This window comes from Hypomesus nipponensis, chromosome 3, assembly GCF_054491055.1.
Source record: "Hypomesus nipponensis isolate SF chromosome 3, ASM5449105v1, whole genome shotgun sequence".
In the NCBI taxonomy this organism is placed as follows: domain Eukaryota; kingdom Metazoa; phylum Chordata; class Actinopteri; order Osmeriformes; family Osmeridae; genus Hypomesus; species Hypomesus nipponensis.
Window position 1 is genome coordinate 1,297,821 of NC_140363.1, and position 22,180 is coordinate 1,320,000.

Sequence of the window (22,180 nt, forward strand, 5' to 3'; positions counted from 1 at the left end):
CAAACATAACATATAATAATTTGCATCACACTCCGGTTCTCCGTGCTTTTCGAGTTTATCAATTAATCAGAAGAAATTGGTTCTTTTGGGCATAGGAGCCAGTGCAGCCTGGGTGGATTCACACCTCGGATACGCACGTAATTCAAGCAGATATAAAATAAAAAAAATCTGCTTACCTTTTAAATTTGTTTGGCCAAGCGTCCGGTGTGGCCCTCCGCTCAGGCGACTGGCTCTCCGGCCTCCTGGCCTCGGCTCGCCAAATGTTGGGTCACAAATTCAGTCTAAGTTCCTAAGTTCGTTTCAAAACCTAAGTCCAAAAATTCGTTTCAAAACCTAAGTTCAAAACAGCACGAAAAACGGGAGCAGAGTATGATGCAAAGTGTTTATTCGAATCTAACACAGAGGATTGATTCCAACAAACGGGAGCATGGTCTCGAGATCAGACTGAAATTTTTCTCCGGACATTTGCTTTTATATTTTACCTTCAATATTTTGATGATTTCTCATTGGCACAGTACATGTTGTCACATTGTCACAGAATTTGCATAGCCTGGCCATTCCCCAACACTGTGGCCACGCGAGGCTTGTAGTTCAGGTCACCTGGAGTTCAAATCCATAAATTTGTTCTCAGTCGCTTGTAGTTCTCTCTATCTGGGCCTTGTAGTTTTTTTATGGTTGAGGCCTACACACATATACGTTTTCCTCCGGCTCTCAAACTCTGCTTATCTGGGCTTCCATGTCTGGCTTATTTCTTCTATGTTTAATGTTACTTTTCAATCCATCTACTCAATTGCATCTGGTTATCCATACTATAGAATAATATAGCGTATAAATGCACAAAGGTGATTTTTCAATAATATAAAATAATACATCATATAAATGCACAAAGGTGATTTAGTGGTTTCACATCAGTTATATAGTACCATGATTGTTTTCTCCTTCGTCATGATTACAACAGTGTGTTAATAATTCTTCATCACATGTGCAACTGATATACTTTTCCAGACTTCCCACCTCAGCAAACCAGACAGCAGAGGTCTCACACACAGGTAAACACAATAGGACATATTTCAAAAGCATTGAAGTGTATGACTGCAGTTCCAAGACCATTATGTTCCCTTGATAATATATATTTGTAAAATTACATATATTACTCAGCTGGAGGAGTGGTGTTAGCCTACTGGTTGGTTGGAAGAGAAGGAGGCCAAATGAAGCTCAGGATGAAACTTAGAAAGTCAATTCTAATCAGATTTTAAACAACTTGTTGGTTGCCCAACATTAGAAAGACAGCCTGCTTCTTCAACGACTAATTAGTCCTCTCAAGGGCAAATGATTCAAAAATGAACACCGAGCTTTGCTGTATTGAAAGGGTCCCGTGTAAGCTATGGGACGTATATTGCATTTGTCTATTTGTAGGACCGTGTTTCTCAAGTGGTGGGTCTTGACCCAAAAGTGGATCGCAAGCTGGTGTAGGTCATGATGATTCATAAAAGCATCTTAATACATATGTTTTATGTTATTTAAAAGCAAGCTCAGAAACGTATGAATGTAAAAGGCATCTTTGTATACCACTCTGATCTGTTGTAACGTGTAGGCCTGTAACTATGTAAACCGAACATTTAACTTGCTTGATTGTAAAGAATGACTTTGTATTCTAGCTAACCAACAGCGCAAAGATAACAAAACTGACTAGATGTAAAAAAAATATATATATATATACATATCTGGCTACTACAGTATGGCACTATCTGGTGGCTGGACGAATTGTCAAGTAACCCCGAAAGCGGTCTGGAACGGAAGACGAAAAGTAGAAAATTAGGTGTAGGATTAACTAATTTGTCGTTATAGCTGCCACTCGTATTGTACAGTACCGTAGGCTACCTCCCTAGGCCGAAGCGATCTGGAACGGAAGACTACAAGGTCGCAAATTAGCTCTAGCTCTAACTTACGGTCTAACACTTTTGATAACAGATAGTAGCAGAGATGTGCCGGGGAAACAGCTAGAGCCAACTCCTCTGTGAAAATAGGAGACCCTTTACTGTTACTGTACACTGTTTACGAAAGTAGAGCTAGACTAGCTAGCTATCTCTAGCTATGATCATCAGATTACACGTTTCACAAGTGTTTCATATCACACTTTTTTTTGCTAGTCAAATCGTTTACTAATGAAATAATAAATCGTTTACTAATGAAATAATAAATCTAAAAACGAAAATGTATTTGTGAGGAATGTTTAATTAAAGATTGAAAACAGATGTAGAGTTATGTTGTATGTATGTGCCCTGTGTCGCCCGGGCAACAGAAACTATGTCAAGACTCATGAAGCTAACACCTCAGTCGCAGATTATTGTTTCCGAAAATAGATGTACTAGCTTAATAACAATGCGTACATCATATTGTACACTACATTTCATAATTTTTAGTAAATAGTTATCACCCTGTTCTCTTTGCTTGTGGCGTTTCTAGTTAGCCTATCATCTCCCAGAAGTTAATGAGCTGCTAAACTGTTCTGCTACATGTAGTCAAGCGTGTTTTCGTGACGTTAGTAACGTCAGTGACTGTGGCTAGCAAGTTTGCCACCGTTAGCTTCACTTTTCGCCACAAAAACTTAATTTCTACTTAAACCGTGCAACAGAACGTAAATCCCAATACAAGCAACTCAATCGCTACCAAGACGAAACGCTTGACACCTAGGTTGTCTATGTAGTCCAAATATTAACAAAGTTTTATGGGGGCAAAAAGAATAATAATAATATATATGTGAGATAACAATGGTTTGTGCTCGCCGAAGGCAAGCACACCCCAATCAGAAGGAAGAAGGGAAGAATCAGAAGGGAATTTATTCGCCATGAATGTTTGCGCAAACAAGGAATTTACTTTGGCAGGGAGGTGCATACATTAAACATATAGGAATATTGAAAACTTAAATATGTGGACAACTATACAAAAGGAGCAAAGTCTAGCTAATACTAAGGGGGGTCTAGCTAATACTAAGGGAAATAAAATAAAATATAAGTAGTCATAATTTACAATATAACCTAAAATAAACAGATAGTGCAAGAGAACGATACAACAGTGTAAATTGCAATGTGCAGGGTGTCATTGTGCAAGACAACCTCCCCCCCCACACACACATACACACAGAAACATCATAATGGCTGCAGTAAAGGATTGAAACAATACTTGCCAAATACTACTCACAGTGTTTTTGTAAATCTGTAATAATGCAATGTATCAAAACAGTGTTTTTGCCAAGTTCGCTAAAGTGCCCACTAGATGGCAGTGTAAGAGCAGATTACTTTTCGGCTCTACATGTATGGACGATGACGTTAAGTAATCCTGGTCACAGTGAATCTAGAATAAATATTGATCGAAAACCATTCTCAAATGTCCTCCAAACAACATCTTGTTTGTTTCCAGACTCACATATACAAACATTAGGGGGCCAACGTAGACTTGTTTCGATGTTAGAATTTACTTGGTAACAGCACAACAACGTGGAAGGGGAGTTAACTCCAATTGACCCTTGTTAGCTTTTAGACCAATAGAAGCAGGCCAAAACTTAACAGCCATAGATGGTATTTGTCTTCTGTTCATACCAACTGACCGACAGCAACGACAAGGTTAAACTGTTTTCGATTACAAAAGTAAGTGTTTCAATGCCTTTCTAGCAGTGTGTGACTCCGTGGTCCGTGTTTTGTCGGTCTCCTATCATCGTACTATACTTAAATGTCGTGACGATTTTTAACTTTGCCATGTATAGGGCTTAATAAAACGTTTGTTCGTCCCGAGCAATGCGCCCATCTTGCCTCAGCCTTTTTTTGTCGACGTATTCATAATCTACTATAGGCTACTATACACATGGATGGGCATAGCCTCCTTCACCAAACCGACTGATGAATACTTTTGTGACAGATAATATGTATAATCCAAATTGTGCAATCAGACACCAGGCAGTGTAACGACAACCTTTCATTTCTGGCCAGGCCCCTTGAAGGGTGTTACTCTAAGAGACTATGAATGGCCATCAGTAACTGTAACTGTACGCTAGTCAATGACACCAACAATCACCTGTCTGTGTTTTTTACAAGGCTAACATGAGCAACGACGAAGAAATGGCGCTGTCGGAGTTTGAACTGCTGGACATAAAGGTTGACGCCCTAAAAGGAGCAGTTGGGCAGACGGTGAAGGAGCTGAAGGCAGAGTGTGGCAGGCTTGCCCATGAACTGGAACAGGTGCAGAGGAGGGTGATGGCTGAGGCGGCTGCCCGGTGCACAGAGGTGGAGGCCAAGATGCTACGGCACATGGGCAACCTCCGACATCTGCCCCGGAGGAAAAAGAAGCAGAGATGTATCTGGTTGATGCAGGCTTGGGGAAGTGTGTGCTCGACCACAAGCCGGCTACAATTAGGAGAGTTGCTCTCTGAACTACAACTGGCATTCTTTGTATCGTCAATGAAGGAGCTAGATATCAAGGGTGAGAAAGCTGTGCTGTCTTTGTACTATACCAGACATAATGGCACACGTAGAAAACAGCCCCACTCAACCAATGCACACACACGTCTGATACCATGTATTATGACCTCTTGCTTTTCAGACACCGTCGGTTTGGAAAACAAGGCCAGTGCCATTATACACAAAGGCGAAAGGCACAAAGTTTGGCCTGTACATCCCTGGGCCCCGGAGAATTGCCGCACCACCTTCCTCAGCTACATGATGGAGAAAATAAAAAAACACCTTCGAAGACGCAAGTCCCTCGATCAAACGGCAGACCTAGCGGATCGGACACAAGAACACTGACACTACCTTGTTCGGCCTATTTTATTCTCGTTTTATTCAATGTGTTCATCCAATGTCCAATGTTTTATCTTCTTTCCTGTTCTGATGGAATGCTCCCAGTGTGGAAAGTCAAGTTCAGCTGTTGCAAAAAGTGTTAATTTATTGAGCAAAATTGAGTGCTGAGACACCAATTAGAGTTTAGATGCCATTCGTGACAAGCAAATCCTAATCACTCATTCGATATTCCACCTTTTTTCCAGCGTATTATGAAAGCCCTCAAAAAACACAACTGCCCATTAGACGAGGCACAAGACAATGTAATTCTAATGTAATTCCACACATTCCAAACATATTTCAGGAAAAACGCACTCCCTAAATCAAATCAAATCAAATTTATTTGTATAGCCCTTTTTACACGCAAGCATGTCACAGAGGGCTTCACATACGCCCATAGAACTGCCCCTCAACCAACCTAAACCCTCAAGGAAGACAAGGAAAAACTCCCAGAAAAACTCCCAACGGGAGAAAAAATGGAAGAAACCTTGGGAGGAGCAATTCAGAGAGGGATCCCCTCCTCCAGAGACGGTTGGCAAGAGAGAGGAGCAGAACACAAGCTAAACATAGTCATACAGTGTCAATGGGTTTTGAAACACCAAAAATCCATTGTTCGGCTTTATAGCCTGGAACACTGTACAAAAAACACTCAAATTACAGGAACTCATCACCATGAATGATTTTAAAACTCGAATTACGTGTTTCTTAATGGCGAATTTTGGAGTGTGTAAATGTTTAGTGTGTGTAGTATTTTTTCCTCAAAATAGTTTTTCTTTCACCCATTGGAATGTATTGGTCTCTGTTTTTTCATGTCTGTGCTTTTGTCTCTGTTTTCTCATGTCTGCTTTCTTTTTATGTTTGTCTTGTATTTGATTCATTCTAGCTGCTGCCATTTTGGCCAGGCCTTGCTCGAAAAAGAGGTCATTTGACCTCAAGCAATTTGCCTGGTTAAATAAAGGTTAAATAAAAATAAAAGACGTTGGATGGGACCTGGAAACTCGCTGTTGGCCGTCATGGAGGCTGGTTTCCGGTTGACGACCTGGTCCAGCGTTGGTAGACCGACGACCAGGCAGGTCCTGACAGCTCAGACCCCCCACACCACAAGGGATGTGTGGGGGGGACAGAGAGGAGAACAGGGATTAGAGAATGCCAGGAGCAGCAAACAGTTTCAGTCGTAATAGAATGAGATCCCCACCGGTCAAGTGTGGACTAGTGCAGCAATTTAACAAAGCTAAGAGGGTATGTGATGCAGCCCCACACACCAAGACAGCGACAGCCCCCCTTGGTTGGAACATGAAATCTGTTCCAGGGGAAACAACTCTAAAATAGGTTATATTTATACGAATAAGGATGAAAACAACCAGCCCCCCGTTGTCTCCAACTAGTAAACTATAACAATTAAAATATACAGCAACGGAACTATTACAGTAACAATATACAATAACAGGTTTACTTTATTTGTAACATTTAAATGGGCAGTGTGAACATAAGCTAAAATTACAATTTAAAAGTTACATGTAATACACACATAGGCAAACGCACACCCCAGGTTTACATAGAAAGTACACACATTTAACAATCATAGGATTGACTAAACAGGAACGTTTTTAATCTAGTTTTAAATGTCGAAACAGTATCAGCCTCCCTAATTGAGAGAGGTAATTTGTTCCAGAGAAGAGGTGCTCTATATGAGAACGCCCTACCTCCAGCAGTTTTTTTCTTAATTTTGGGTATTACCAGATAGCCGGCATCTTGAGATCTTAGAGTCCTTGCGGGGCAATAGGGTGCAAGGAGACCGGAGAGGTACAGTGGTGCCAATCCATGTAGAGATTTGTAAGTTAGTAGTAAAACTTTGAAATCAGCTCTGGCTTGGATAGGGAGCCAGTGTAAAGAGATAAGAGTAGATGTTATATGATCAAACTTTCTTGTTTTTGTCAATAGTCTAGCAGCAGCATTTTGTACCCGCTGTAAATTTTTCAAGTAGGTAATTGGGAGGCCAGAGAACAACACATTGCAGTAGTCCAATCGGGACGTAACAAAAGCATGTATTAGTTTTTCAGCATCATCCTTTGAGAGGAATTTTAGTATTTTGGCAATATTACGTAGATGGAAAAATGCAGTTCTGGTGATTTGTTTAATATGGTACTCAAACGAAAGGTCTGGGTCCAATGTGACTCCTAATTTTTTTACCAACTGGCTTTGAGATACTTTGACACCATCTAAGTTTAAGGTCAGATTGGATACATTATTTCTGTATTTTTTAGGGCCGAAAATTTGAACCTCGGTTTTATCCGAATTAAGAAGAAGGAAATTTGCTGTCATCCAAGTTCTCAACCCGGAAACACATTTTTCCATAGCATGTGGAAATTCTCCAGGCTTTATGGACATGTATAGCTGAGTATCGTCTGCATAACAGTGAAAATTTACCCCAGAGCTTCTAATTATGTTTCCTAAAGGCAACATATAGAGTGAAAATAACAGAGGGCCTAGAACTGAACCCTGTGGTACTCCGTATTTTACAGTAGTGATCCTGGATGAGCAACCATCATAGTGGACATATTGTGATCTATCAGATAGATACGATCTAAACCACTGAAGTGAAGTACCAGAGATCCCAACATAGTTCTCCATACGCTCCAGGAGAATCTCATGATCCACAGTGTCAAATGCTGCACTAAGGTCTAGAAGAACCAGAACAGAGATAGAGCCCGCGTCAGAGGCTAATAATAGATCATTGACTACCTTAGCTAATGCAGTTTCAGTGCTGTGGTGAAGACGAAATCCAGACTGGAGAGGTTCATAAAGCTGATTTGAGGAGAGGTGCTCAGTTAGCTGTTGTGCCACAGCTTTTTCTAAAATTTTGGAGAGAAATGGCAAATTTGAAATTGGCCTATAGTTGCTAATACAACCTGGATCCAGGTTTGGTTTTTTAAGAAGGGGCTTAATAATAGCTTGTTTGAAATTGTCAGGGATTTGTCCAGTTACAATAGATTCATTAATAATACTAAGCATGGAAGGTCCAATGATAGGGAGAAGTTCCCTACAAAGTTTGGCAGGGAGGGGATCAAGAAGGCAGCTGATGGGTTTCGAGGAATCTACCAGCTCGATGAACGCTTCCATAGAAATAGGGTTAAAGTGGGTAAGAGCCTCAACATGCAGCATGCTGGAGCATCCCTATAGGGTACTCTGATCGCCATGTGTGAATAATTCATAGTAACGATTAGCTATACGAACAAACAAAAGCACCTGACACAAACAAAACAAAAACCCTGGGTACACATCTGATGCTGGGGTTGAAGTATAGCTGGGCTTAAATTAACCCCCAGGACAAACAATGTTAGTTAATTTGAGGATAACAGGGGCCTGTACTACGAATCAAGATCAACATGCTCTGGATTACTTTCAGTTACCCGGCTACGCGAAGCCTAACAATCGCAGTCACGATAAACGGTACTACGACGGCGGTTATCAATTCTCTAAGTCAACCCAGAGCTTTCCAATCTAGAGACGTGCGCGTTCACATAAAGGGGCGGTGTTTGCACCGTATGTCCAATCGCAAACATGGACGAAACAAGAGCCGCATATTTCACGGAGGAGCAGACAATCTTACAAACTTTGTCTGCTCCTCTTGCGTGAAATATTGTAATACAATCATATCAGGAATACAGACATATAATATAGGCAAAATTCAACAAAGTCGCTGCAGCCAATCTGGCATAAAATAGCAGCTGTAAATGCGTAAGCTACATGACTTGTTGAAGATGTGATCATAATTACACATGTGCATTCCACAACGTTAAACTTTTGTCGCTGTATTATTTCAGTTGCAACCCTGCAGTGGCAACCCTGCAGTGGCAAACGATTGTGGGAGCAAATAAAAAATAAAACCATAATTCAAAACGGTAAGCCAATACTTGTACATATTTTAAGGCCAACAAGTACAAGGCTGAATTGCCTGAACTCGTCCCTTTTTTAGGATATCTATCAGGGTCACCCCATGATGGAAGGGGGCATTTTTTCAGACCCTGGTGGGAGCAGGTTGGAAGCCCAGGCATATGTATGTTTCAAGTAGCCTAATCTATGTGACCATGTTCATTCAACAATTATTTATGAATATTGTAGGAGTGAAATGTATTACTGTTCTCTGCAGTGACTGTCGTCCCACTGTGCCATACAGAGGTAACAGTGAAACTAATAGTCATACGCCAGTATGTATGCCATATGTGGTTGCTAAATATTGATCCAATATACCATTTACTTTCTCATCCAGGTCCTAGATGATCAGGAAACTGCGTCTGCCTGCTCATTTTGCGAGCCCCACTGGGTGGGCAGAGAGACAGCCTGTTGTATCACCAGGAAAACAAGGTGCTACATCGTATGCCAACATCTCTCTGGAGGAGAGAAGAAGCATTTGTATGGGTGCGTGCATGTGTGCTGTGACATGCATCTTGTGGGAGCTAAGCAGGCAGAGAGAAATGCTCAGGAGCCTGCTGACAGGTCAAGGGAGTGTGTATTAGAGGTCAAGGTGACCTAATCACCCCTAATGACCACCAGATAAACAAACAACCACTACAGGGGAGTAAGGTGATGGGGATAGGATTGGAGAGGCAGGACAGTAGTTGAGAGGAAGGGCGGAACAAAAGCTCGAGCCCAGCAGAGAGGGGACGCAGACGAGAGAATGGATAGCGCTAAACGGTTAGGTGGAGGGGGGGCCCCAAATGTATCCTAAAGTAATCGGAATAATTGTTCCTATCAACGTTGTTGTAATTGATAAATATGGTGAACCAGAATGCACCTGAATACATCATGCAGAGGGATAAATAGTAGTAACAAGACATCAATGTAATTAGCCAATATACACATTGATGCTTGATCCCAAAGAGCAACAATAAAGTCATTATTGCATATGCACGATGAACCCATGTACACACTGAAGCACCATAGTGAAGAGCATTAAACGTGTGAGGGGAAAAGAGGGGAGGGGGGGGGGGCTAGATGTGTCCTTAAGGCATTCTAAACAATTATTCCTAAGACTCTTGTTATAAATGATAAATATAGTGAGCCAGAATGCACTGAATACATCATGCAGAGGAATGGAGTGTAGTAACAACACATCAATGCAGTAAGCCAATATACACATTGATTATGTATGCATGATGAACCCAGTTACACACTGAAGCACCATAAAATTGTGTGTTAAACGTGTGAGGGGAATAGAAGGGGAGGCCCCAACATGTCCTAAAGTGTTTTAGACAATTGTTCCTATCATTGTTAGTGTAAATAAGTTATTTTTGGGGTAAAAATATAGGGAGTTATGTGTGGGCATTATCAATTGGAAGAGTCATTTGTTATGATAAGAAACTACTGGAACTGTAGGAAACTATTCCTGTTACTATTGAGGGGGGCCCTCATCAAGATGGCGGAGGGGAATTTAAAGGTCTTACTAATGGAGGTGGGCTAGCGCCGCTCAAAGTGAACGGCGAAATTAGCATGACAATGGACAGGTAGTTAGATGGAATGGACGGAACGCAGGAGGAGAACCCGCAGCTATGTCAGAAATGTAATAAAACAATTGACAACTATACATTTACAGCGAGGAGAGAAATACTTACATTAATTATCGAACGGGAGATGGGAGGACGGGGCGTGAGGCGATGGAGTAGGTGGTGCGGCGATGGCGGACGACTGAAGTTTATAGAGACTGAAACACGGTGAAAACGGGGTTAAAACGAGATTAAAGTATGTTTTTTAAGAGGAAAAACGTTAGGGCGGATTTAAGATAATCTAGGGAAACGTGTTAAAATTTGGAAATGTCAAAGAAATAATTGATAATTACCAATTTTAAAGTTTAATTTCAGGTGCGGCGATTTTCGTTGCTGCGCCCAGAAGTGCAATAGACGAAAGGACGAGTTCAAGTGCGTGGCCCCAGAGGGCCAATCGCAGGTCGGAGGGGGCGGGAGTTACGTTGCCGAAAGCTACAGCGGAGGGGACCGGAAGAGACCGTTTGATGGACAAGAAAGTTGAAATGAAAGAAACGGAGATCTTAGCGGTGACGTCAGAGATCGCGTCGTCACAGGAAGGGAATTCCCTAGAGAAGCCCGCAGCTCCAAATGAGCAGCGGAGGGAGGGAGAAGGGGAGGACAGGCACACACAAACAGAGAAGGGATTGTAGGGATATTGAGAGTAAAAAGGGAGACCCCATCAATGATCAGTGATGAAAAATGTGTAATAAAGAATTATGTGGGAAAGAGAGGGGAAGAGAAATTTGTCATGGAGTGATGAGTTGTTATGTTATGTGAAGGCAAGTACTGAATGATTGGACATGGCATGGAGTGTGTCGTAATTATATTATGTGAGGGCATGTAATCATCTAATGAGAATGTCAGTGTTATTAGTAGAGGAGACAAAAGGACATATTAGCTTAGAGTGCATAAGAAATAATATTAGGATAGAACCCATGTGATCAGTAAATGTGAGAGAAATCAGTAAGGATCAGTAATGTATTAATAATGTGTCTAAGGTGTAGATAAGAGGTTAGAACAACTACCAGGGCAGTGGGACGTGCAGTAGCACCGTTAGGACAGCAGGTGGCCATGAATAGGGTGAGCGATAAAACGATCCCAGTTCTCAAATGGGGAAACTGGTGAGTGAGGGGGACTATGCGAGGTAAATCAGAGGTAGCTGATAACCTGCAAGGGGACATTACATCACAGGTAGGGTTACATCTGTGGGGAGAAACCAGACTGGTGTCCATGTTGAGTGGTGAGCCTACGTTAGAGGGATTTGGTAAGGGTGTATAGGAAATGAAAGTAGGACACCACCAGTGCAATTAAACCAGGTGTATTAATTGTGATAAATATAAGATAAACATACCACACCACAAGTGTATGGGGGGTAAACCACAGACCCGTGCCTATTGAAATAGACATTCAATGCAATGATACAGAGGGCTTACAGGCTTATCGTGGGGTGGGGAAATGCGATGAATTTGTACAACACCACAAGTGCAATAGGGTAAACCAGAAATCCGTGCAGTTTGAAATAGACATTCAAAGCAATAGTGCGGCAGGTTTACAGGCACATCGTGGAGTAATTAGTACAGTGTTGGCCACAGGGACGTGCATCAGTGATGAGGGGGGGTAGTCCCAGAGTCCCGTGGCAACTGGAGTGTCTGTTGTGGATCAATTAAAGTCAGTGTGAGGTGTGGAGCTGGCTTCTCAGGAGATGAGGGAGGCGTGTAACAGGTCAATCCGGTCGCACTGCCATCTCTTGTCATCTCGTCAGCAGCTCTGTGGGGGAGTGTGTAGGAAGGGCGGGGTGGGGCGTCTCAGAGGGGAGGCAGGAGGGAGACGGGTGTTCTGGAGGGAGATCTAGAGGGCCGTCTCACAGCATGTCACCTCCTCTCAGCGCCGAGAACTGCACAGGAAGGCAGGAGGCGTAGTGTAGAGAGGGAAAAACAGGGTGAGGGTCAGGGGGATTAAACTAGAATGACATGTGAAGGCTAAGGGGAGCTATTGGGACAAGTTATTACAAAACACAATACAATATAGAGGATAGACTATGTAATACGGGACCAGAGAAGGTCCTGGCTAAACAAGATATAACACAACACAGAGGACTGGCTATGCAGAACCAGACTAGAGAGAGTCCCGGTCCTGAGAAAACTAGAAGAGTAGAGATAATGATATAAATCTAAAAGGGAGAAAGGCATAAGTAAAACTCACTATTAGTATGGCTAACCTGTAGACATGGCATGCCCTCTGAAAAGGCTAGAAGGCCTAATCAGCGCCGCTCAGCACCAGGAGAAGCATACAGTAAGTCTCAACCGGGGGTAGAGCGGGAGAACGCCGTGCCACACAACTCGGGGTCCATCTCTGGTAAAGGGGGGAGGGGGAAAGCAGCGGGAAGGAGCGCAACCAAGGGGTAAGTATCGAACTAATCCGTGAGGAGACAAAATCCAGGGTGCCACCAGAGACAGACCTTCTGATGCTAGAACCAACCTGGTTCCATAGACCCGCCAACACCACCCTGAGAGGTCCCCCACAATGTGATTCCGGTCAGCCCATTCGTCGATACCCCCGGAGACCACCGTCAAGTCGTTCCCCGGAGGGAACTTTGTGACAAGGGGAACATCAGGGACAGCTCCTAGCATGGACAGGAATACAGACGAGGAGGCCAGACGCGCGAACGCAGTCGATGACGGTGTGAGACCCATGATAGGAAGTACTATCTCTCCCCACAGGAGGCCCAGCATCAGACTAAGTGCACAATAGACAACAAACAGATATCAAGAGACAGCTACCATCATCATAATAATAAACACTATTATCATCATGTTGTCGATTAATCATATTGTGAGTCATACAATATGACCCCCCCGAATCGGATACAGAGGAGAGAGCAGACGACCCCCGCGCCATGACACCAGAGAAGGCCTGCCCTGGTGACGTCAGCGCGGGGCGGGGCGCTTCACTGAACTCTGTGGACACGTGGGAGAGGGGCGGGGTTCCATGGGGCCTCGCCACCTCAATTATGTACTGTTACGTGGGGCCCCCTTTCTCCAAAGGGAGAAAGAGAAGCCCCCTAATGAGTGAGAAGCCGAGATCGAGGACGAGAGAGGAGTGCCCAACAGGCCGAGGGCTCCCCAGGGTGAGGGAGCCCTCCTAGAGAGAGGGGCATGTTATAGGTGGGAGCCAGGTTATATCAGGAGGCCAGAGATCCCGGGACTAAAGATGGGTCAGCTAAGGAGTTCTAGGGAGATAAAAGGCCACAGAGAAGGGAGAAGGCGACCCCCAGGGGGGTCACCTAGACACAGATTAATCTGGGCCGGTTCCCGATAGGGGGAATACGTAAATATTATGGATAAAAGGGTGATGATGGTATATTTATATTAATATTAAAGTAAGTGTTATAAGTAACACTGTTTTTGATGGACCTATTTCTATTGCTAGATGGTAGGGATAAAATGACCCCCATCCGCTGGGATCATCCCGATTATATAACCTGGGTTCCTTGTAGAATGTAGGGTTAGCCCACCCATTGGGTCTCCAATCAAGTCACAAGGATAAGGCAGAGAGAGCAAAAGGCGGGAGTCATCCCAGCGCTTACATGGCTGAAACACCCGTTACCTCGTTGAGTCAATCCCAAATGTGGCCAGCAACACTTCCAAACCCTGGGAATGGTGATGGGAGTGGGAGGAGGCCATAAGGGCCCGGGGGCTTCTAGGGAGGTCCAACCGGGTAAGATTGGCCCTAGTGGTGACAGAAGTAATGGGAGGGGTGTAAATATGGCTCTAATTCTGTCACATTACCTCCTAGTATTATTATATTAAATTACAGTATGTTATGAAATTAATATTGTATTATTATTATTATTATTATGGGTGACATGATCAGGGGACAGCCCTATTTGAGGGGGAGTACGGGTGTGTATGAAGGCAGCAAGCGTATAACCTACCTAAACTATGAATATGCATGCCATTCCAACACACAGTAGTAGTAAGGGAAGGAGCCTAAACAATACTGACCACGTGTTTCCGATAGGGGCGACAAGTGCACCGATAGAAGGAACGTGCCTAATTCCTAAACCGAGTCGTGTAGCACAAAGGAGGGCGCGGTGGAGGGAGGAGGTGCAAGCTAACCAGAGATTCCGACGAGCCCCAGAGGGGAAAGTCGTTGGCATCCCCCCGTGGCATGAAGACCGAGACCCTGTAGGTTTAGGCGGTAGGGAGGATAGTAAAAAACCCACTCACAATGACATTCAAGATCCGAAGATCAGCAAAGGTCGGGGTAAACGTGCACGGACACTTCCAGGGACCTTGGATCACCCACAGAGAGAGTAGGGGCCGAGCCCCTCCAGGAACTCCGAAGAGAACCCAGGCCTAGTTACTCATGGCAGCCCGCCGCCTGACACAGAGAGCAGAGAGGCACCGAGGAGGAAGGAGAGAGAGAGAGAGAGAGAGAGAGAGAGAGAAGGAGGGGAAAGGGAAATTAACAGAGGCAAACAAAGGTCAGGCACCATGGACTACTCCTCCTAATCCAACCAGACATGCCAATGAACAGGACTAAGGCTAGAGTAAAATGACAAAAGCTAACACCACCATCAGTCCTAGTGACTGTGCTACCTCATGAATTGACAACATGACTACAGATAATACAGACACCATACAAACAAGGAGACAATTAGAGGTTATTACCCTAGGACAGGATAGGTAGTAGACGTGGCCAGAGGCGGCGTTCCGGGGGACACACGTCTCTTTAGGGATGAGGGGCACGCTCTCCTCAGGGATGAGAGGGCGTGTTATCCTGGTGGGTGGGGGGGAGAGAGAGAGAGGAAAAGGGAGAGAGGGAGAGAGGATGAGGGGTTTTGTATTGGGTGATGCCAGCAATCACCGAGGTGAAGGAGCATGAGGGGGGTATTACCATAGGAGCAGACGTGGAGTGAAACCAACAAGGTCCCCAGCGACCGTTGGCAAACACAATCCCAAACGCCGCCGGAGGCTGCGTTCCGGGGGGTACACGTCTCCTCAGGGATGAGAGGCACGCGTCTCCTCAGGGATGAGAGGGCGTGTGATGATGATGATGGGTAGTCCCGTCCTGGTGGGCGGGGGGAGGGGGGAAGGGGGGAGGGAGAGAGGAGGAGGGGGAGGGGGAAAGAGAAGGGGCTTTGGGGTTGGGGTGATGCCAGCAGTCACTAGGTGAAGAAGCATGAGGGCGGAGGGGACCGGATGGCGGGGTGGAGGGGGTGTGTGTGTATATACATATATATATATGTATGGAGAATGGTGGACATATGCCAGCATCACTAAGGTGAAGAAGCATGAGGGTGGATGGGAACTGGGTAAAGGGGTAGTCTGGAGGACGAGCTAAGGGCCAGACCCCGCTGGGATACTCTGATGGGGGAGATCAGAGGTAGGTGGGCGTGCTAGCGGGCGGGGAATGTCAGGGCCTTTAGCTGAGGAACGGGGACCAGTGGTTAAGGATGGCCCCAGCTGTGTGTGTGGTCCAGTGGATCCTGTCAGGGTCCATGTGGAAAAGGTGGGAGGGGAGGAGGGGGATAGTGGGAACCTGCATGGCCAGGTAGCCATTGATGGTGTGGATGGTGTCCTTCTCTGCCCGTGATAGGGTGGGGTTGGCATTTATGAGGGGGATAAGGATGAAGGCAGAGGGGAAGGCAGTGGTGGCCCGGGCGTAGAGATCCCGTATTTGGCGGGTGGTGAGGTCCAGGGGTATGGACCTATTGTTAAGGCCAAAAGCCAGGATGACACGAGTGACGCGCTGGACTGGCGTTCTGACGCTACTCAAGATATTGGCTGCATGGCCAAATTTAGCTCCTGGGTAGCAGTCCACCTGAACATAAGCACTCCCAATAGGAGGGAGGCGGTGGAGGTTGGAGTCCCCCATGACCACCGTGCTCAGAATAGGAGTCATGGTCCAGAGGTGTTTGAAGCCTCCGTGGTCATGGCGGGTGTATAGGGGAAGCGGGCGCGGGATTCTGGTGCGCGCCGCCGTCATCCCGTGGGAGGTACGCCTAGTCCCTCTCAGGGCCAGGGTGGGGACATAAGGGGGGGGCAGGTGACATAGGCGGGAGTCGGGGCAGAGTGAGTGGGGGTGGAAGAGGAGGTGGAAGTGGTCGGGATCAGGGGTGGGGGCCTAGGGCCAGTGGTGGTCAGTGTAGACCCAGGGGGGAGGAGAGGGGCGGGAGGGTTCCTGTGCAGGACCCATTGGCCTCTAGGGGCTTGGAAGAGGGGGGGAGGTGTGGGCGCAGACAAGGAAGCGGGGAATGGCGTGCGATAGGGTAAGAGAGGGGCGGGGGGGGCAATGATGGGGATCGGAGTGAGGGTATGAGGGCGTGGTGGGTGGGAGGGGTAAGGCTGGGAGGTGGATGTGCGTCGAGACCGGTTTCGTCCATTACTAGGCTAGGACTCATCAGGCGATAGCCAAATAAAAGGGGGGAGCAGGCAAATGTGGCCGTCCTACGACTACAGATCAACAGAACAGAACCTGGGTGACATGGAGAATGCAAAAAATTCAAAGGCGCATCCCTTGCCATCCAGGCGGCCTCCAGTGGTCCACCAAAAGCGGTAAACGAGATTAAACAAGCTAGGGAAAAGATATGAGGAGGAGAGAGGAAAAGTGAGAGAGAGAGAGAGAGGGGGAGGAGGAGAGAGAGGGATGGGGAGAGGACAACATTGTATACCTGGAAGGATGAATCGTGGTAATCTGGAATGAAAAAACAGTAGCGTTAAGTTCAGAGAGAGAGAGACACATAGAAGGGTGTGTGTGCGTGTGTGAGAGGTGTTGTGATGATGTGTGTGTGGAGAAGTAGGGCTAGACCAGAGGGTTAAAGAATATGCTAGAGAGAGGTTGAGTTTAGGAAAGCCTAAGGTGTTGGGGTTAGGGAGGTCAAGGGTCAGAGGTCAACCGAGGTCCAAGAGGAGGCCTGGTTGAGTTTTAGGTATTAGGGACGAGGGTTGAGGTTAGGATTGGCCATAGGCCAGATGTTCTAGCCCCAGGGAAGGTTAAGGTTAGGAATGGGTGGGGTCAAAGGTCAGTGCAGGCTAAGGGAGGCCTGGTTGAGGTTTAGGCATTAAGGGCGAGGGGTTGTGGTTAGGATGAGCTAGGGACTGGGGTTCTATAGGAAGGGAGAGAGACAGACAGCCAGATGTTCTGGATCCCACTGGATGGGTAGAGTGAAGGGCAGATAGCCCAGTGGCGAGCCTGCGCGCGCAGTGTTGCATCACCAGGTAAACAAGGTGCTACATCGTATGCCAACATCTCTCTGAAGGAGAGAAGAAGCATTTGTATGGGTGCGTGCATGTGTGCTGTGACATGCATCTTGTGGGAGCTAAGCAGGCAGAGAGAAATGCTCAGGAGCCCGCTGACAGGTCAAGGGAGTGTGTATTAGAGGTCAAGGTGACCTAATCACCCCTAATGACCACTAGATAAACAAACAACCACTACAGGGGAGTAAGGTGATGGGGATAGGATTGGAGAGGCAGGACAGTAGTTGAGAGGAAGGGCAGAACAAAAGCTCGAGCCCAGCAGAGAGGGGACGCAGACAAGAGAATGGATAGCGCTAAACGGTTAGGTGGAGGGGGGGCCCCAAATGTATCCTAAAGTAATCGGAATAATTGTTCCTATCAACGTTGTTGTAATTGATAAATATGGTGAACCAGAATGTGTGTCATCCAAAAATACTACCAGTGGAACGAGTTCTGTTGTTATGCCGTATTAATATTACAAGGGGAAAATCTGTCATTAATGGTTTAACCAAAAGAAAGAATTTGCTGGAAGGGAAATGATGGTAGAATTTGTGAAAGTTCGTGTAGAAAGTTGTGTCCAGTCTATCTTGAGTCTTATGTAATGAGTTTGTGTGACAAAGACAATTGGTTCAGTTACACCAACTAATAAGTATCCACAGTGGACCTTTTTTTAGTCAGTCCACTACGTTTTCAACAAAATGTACAACAGCAATTCAAGTAAAATGGACATTCAAATGTGAATAGCCTAATACAGACATCAACTGATGCAGTTCTAATGATGATGCTATTCAAACTAGTTTTAATTCACTCAACAAGCAATTAATTTCCAGAAGTGATAAGTTGCCATTTATTCTCCACTTTTTTCCAGAACTTTTTATGATCTAATGGATTCTTAGGGTGAAGAAGGTTGCAGTCTAGAAGACATTCTATTCTCAGAGAGCCAATGAGAGAGAGAGAGAGAGAGAGAGAGAGAGAGAGAGAGAGAGAGAGAGAGAGAGAGAGAGAGAGAGAGAAGAGAGAGAGAGAGAAAGAGAGAGACAGAGAGACAGAGAGAGAGAGAGAGAAAGAGAGAGACAGAGAGAGAGAGACAGGGAGACAGAGAGAGAGAGAGAGAGAGAGAAAGAGACAGAGAGAGAGAGTCAGGGAGACAGAGAGAGAGAGACAGAGACAGAGAAAGAGAGAGACAGAGAGAGAGAGAGAAAGAGAGAGACAGAGAGACAGAGAGAGGGAGAGAGAGAGAGACAGAGAGAGAGACAGACAGACAGAGAGAGAGAGAGTTCTTTGGGTCCACCCTCTTTGACAGGATGTAGTCATCTGGCAGTCTGATAAACTTCCTTGAAGCCTCCATCCTAAGTCACATAGAGAAACTTAGCATCTCATACTTCATGACCAAACTCTGTTCTACTCTCCCCTAAACTTTGCAGTAGTGCCCCAGTAGTGGAGGGTGTTACCTGTCAAGTGAGTCCAGCTCCTCTCACTCTGAGCGCATCATCTGGCCCTCCGCCCGTTTCTGCTCTCTGAGCAGCTTTTTACGGATTGCAGACAATTTACAGAGGACTTCCTTCTTGTACTCTGGTAGGCCGTCTGACACACATACACACACATACCAGTTACAACTAATGTACAATGTGTTGGTTCTAGTTATATGGAACATTTTGTGTTTGTGTGTGTGTGTTACCTGCAGCTCTCAGCTCCTTCCTAACAGCTGGGACAGAAGGTGTCTGGGATTGGAGCCCTGAAAGAGAACCCGTCTAAAAGGTGTGTGGGGGGAAGAGAGACATCAGTTTCTACCTGTTTTCAGACCATGCTCTCCATACTACGTTTATGGTTTATACAAGCGGTAACCTACAGGCATGGGGGTGGCGGGGCATTTCCTGTCCATGCTGGGGGGACTGGGGGTGGACTGAGGTGCCCTGTGTCTCTTCTGGAGGGTGGGGATGGGGGGCGAGAACTCCCTTTGCATCTGCAGATAGACAGTAAGATGGGGATCATACTGATATTTCTGTTTGTTCAAATCTTTCTAATAAAGTTTTGTGGTCCTCTCACCTCTTGAATGCGCGCCTGTCTCTCTTTCTCATAGCGCATCCTCCCAGCAGCAATCTCCTTCTCCTCCACCTTTTTTGTCCTCTTCTCCTTTGCGAGACGGACCAGCTCCTTGTTTTTGGCCGTTTGCTGTTGTAAAAGGAGAAGACCAAACTTGATTTAGCTAATAACAGCTGAGTCACAAGAACACTCCTGAAAGAGAACACTCCTAAAAGGTGTCTGTGAGGGAAAGAGACGTCTGTTTCTACCCGTTTTCAGATGATGCACTGCATAGCACGTTTATGGTTTATGCAAGCGGGTAACTTACAGACATGGAGGAGGTGGATCGTCTGCTGTCCATGCTGGGGGGACTGGGGGTGGACTGGGGGGCCCTGTGTCTCTTCTGGAGGGTGGGGATGGGGGGCGAGAACTCCCTTTGCATCTGCAGATAGACAGTAAGATGGGGATCATACTGATATTTCTGTTTGTTCAAATCTTTCTAATGAAGTTTTGTGGTCCTCTCACCTCTTGAATGCGCGCCTGTCTCTCTTTCTCATAGCGCATCCTCCCAGCAGCAATCTCCTTCTCCTCCACCTCTTTGTTCTTCTCCTCCACCTCTTTCCTCTTCTCCGCTGCAAGACGGACCAGCTCCTTGTTTTTGCCCCTTTTCTGTTGCAAGAAGAACACAAAACTTTATTGAGCCAATAACAGCTGAGTTACAAGAACATGTTACACTGGCTTAAAATCGACCCTTACGTCAAGTGTTTATTGTCCACACCATAAAAATCGAATTCTACTATCAAGATTGTTCAGCATTGTTATTCAAGAGTGTGTGGTCCACATAAGATAACTTGTATACTGTATATTGCAAACGCATATACAGTCATTTCTGCCAAATCCCTCCTAGCCCATCAGTGCCCAGCTGACCTCCATCTCCTTGAGTTTTCGGATGTCCTTCTCCTCGTCAAACTCTCTCCTCTTTATTTGAGCCCTCTGCTCTGCCAGCCTCCTCTCCTCCTTCGCCTCCTCCAGACGTAGCTTCTCCTTCTCCTCTGTCTCCTTAAGGTGCTTCTCCTCAATCTGGACAGGGCCCAAAAGGTAAACGGTTTGTTATACAAAATCATGTGCCTGTGTGTGTGTGTGTGCGTGTGCGTGTGTTTGTGTACAGTACACAACATCCTGCAAATCAATGGCTTGTTGAAGCTAAAAGACCCTATAGCCATCAGAGGCCAGGGTCTTGAAATCTAAACAGAACACATCCCAAACCATACCACACAGTACCTGTTGTTTTAGGGCAAGCTTATACTTATCCAGTTCAGTGAGTTGATGAAGCGTTGGCTGGTTAGGAAACACATTTCCTCTGGCATACATTGAGGTCTGGACAGGGGCAAAACCTGCAAAGGTAAAGTAGAACAGTCATATGCATTTTGTGTACGTGTGTATTACATTTGCGTGAAATGATGTGATGTCTGCAGTGTGCCAGCTGGTGCAGTGACTGTCTACCAGAGACTGTGTTGATGGGAGGCAGTCTGTCCTCTCTCGGGATGGGCCTGGTGGCTTTTTTCAGAGAGGTCTCGGGGTTCAGCCAAGCTTCCTCATTCTGCTTGTGCATCTGCTTCAGGTCAGCTAGACAGGCAAAGTACAGTCAGACACTATACACAGAAATATCTGCCATCAACTGAAGTCCAGTCAACCTATGCAATCCTGTAGGGTGAGCCAACATGGAATGTAAGTGAACCATGCTACAACGTACTAATGAGGTCCCCTTGGGTGTCTCTGAGGGGTGCGCCGCACCCTCCCCGGCCCCATGGGTCATAGTTTCTTATTTCGGCCTCCAGCTTGGCCTCAGCCCGGTCCCTCTCTGCCTTCTCCAGCCTCCGGCGCTCCTGCTTCTCCTGGATCTGCAGGGATTCAAGGTTAAAAAATAATTTGGTGAGGAATACTGACTCGCCTGGAACTACATGTACCAGAGGTTTGAGGATAGACACAGTCAGCGTACACTATGACATCATCATGAACATGAGACTTTCAACTTGCACAACTCAAATAATTAGTCCTTTGTGAATAAAGATGGTCTTGTATTTACCTTTATCAGGTTATAAAAGCATAATGATTATTTCATTATGAAACAGAGTCGCTAAAGGCTCTAAATGGGAAGGATCCCCTTTGTTAATTAAAGTAACGTATAAAAAACACAAATCTACTGTGATGTACAACTGCTCTGTTTCATCTGACCAAAAGGCTACCTACTCCCTTTTCTCTACCCTTTCTGTCAAAAACCTTACATGCCACCATCACAAGGTCCGCCTTGAAATTTCAGTCTCCATATCTCAATTTGAACCACAACACATCAAAGTTGATGAAGAACATTCCATGTTCTACAGTTCAGTCCACATTATGGTGAGTTTGTTCTTTCAATCCCGAAACATTATCTATGAGCAGAACTAATTGCATTTGGTGTATTTTGGTACTGATTTCCAACTGATAGAGCTGGGGGGGGGGGGGGAGATCACCTGCTGTTCCAGTACCTCCTGGTATGTTGGCGCCCTCCGCTCATCAGGCT

General features: G+C 45.6%; 2 long non-coding RNA genes across 2 annotated transcripts in view; both read right to left on the reverse strand.

Moving 5' to 3' along the window:
* Nucleotides 1-7,993, reverse strand: part of LOC146298807 (uncharacterized) — a 30,008-nt gene extending 22,015 nt beyond the window's left edge. Inside the window, exon 1 of the long non-coding RNA XR_014734535.1 lies at nucleotides 5,823-7,993. This is a non-coding gene — a long non-coding RNA (uncharacterized LOC146298807). The remainder of the gene's footprint in view (nucleotides 1-5,822) is intronic.
* A 10,812-nt stretch (nucleotides 7,994-18,805) lies between these two features.
* LOC146298808 (uncharacterized) lies at nucleotides 18,806-19,346 on the reverse strand. Its single transcript, XR_014732305.1, has 3 exons — nucleotides 19,274-19,346; nucleotides 19,047-19,179; nucleotides 18,806-18,944 (listed from the first exon to the last, which is right to left on the reverse strand). It is a non-coding gene; the product is annotated as an uncharacterized LOC146298808 (long non-coding RNA).
* Between the last annotated feature and the right edge of the window lie 2,834 nt (nucleotides 19,347-22,180).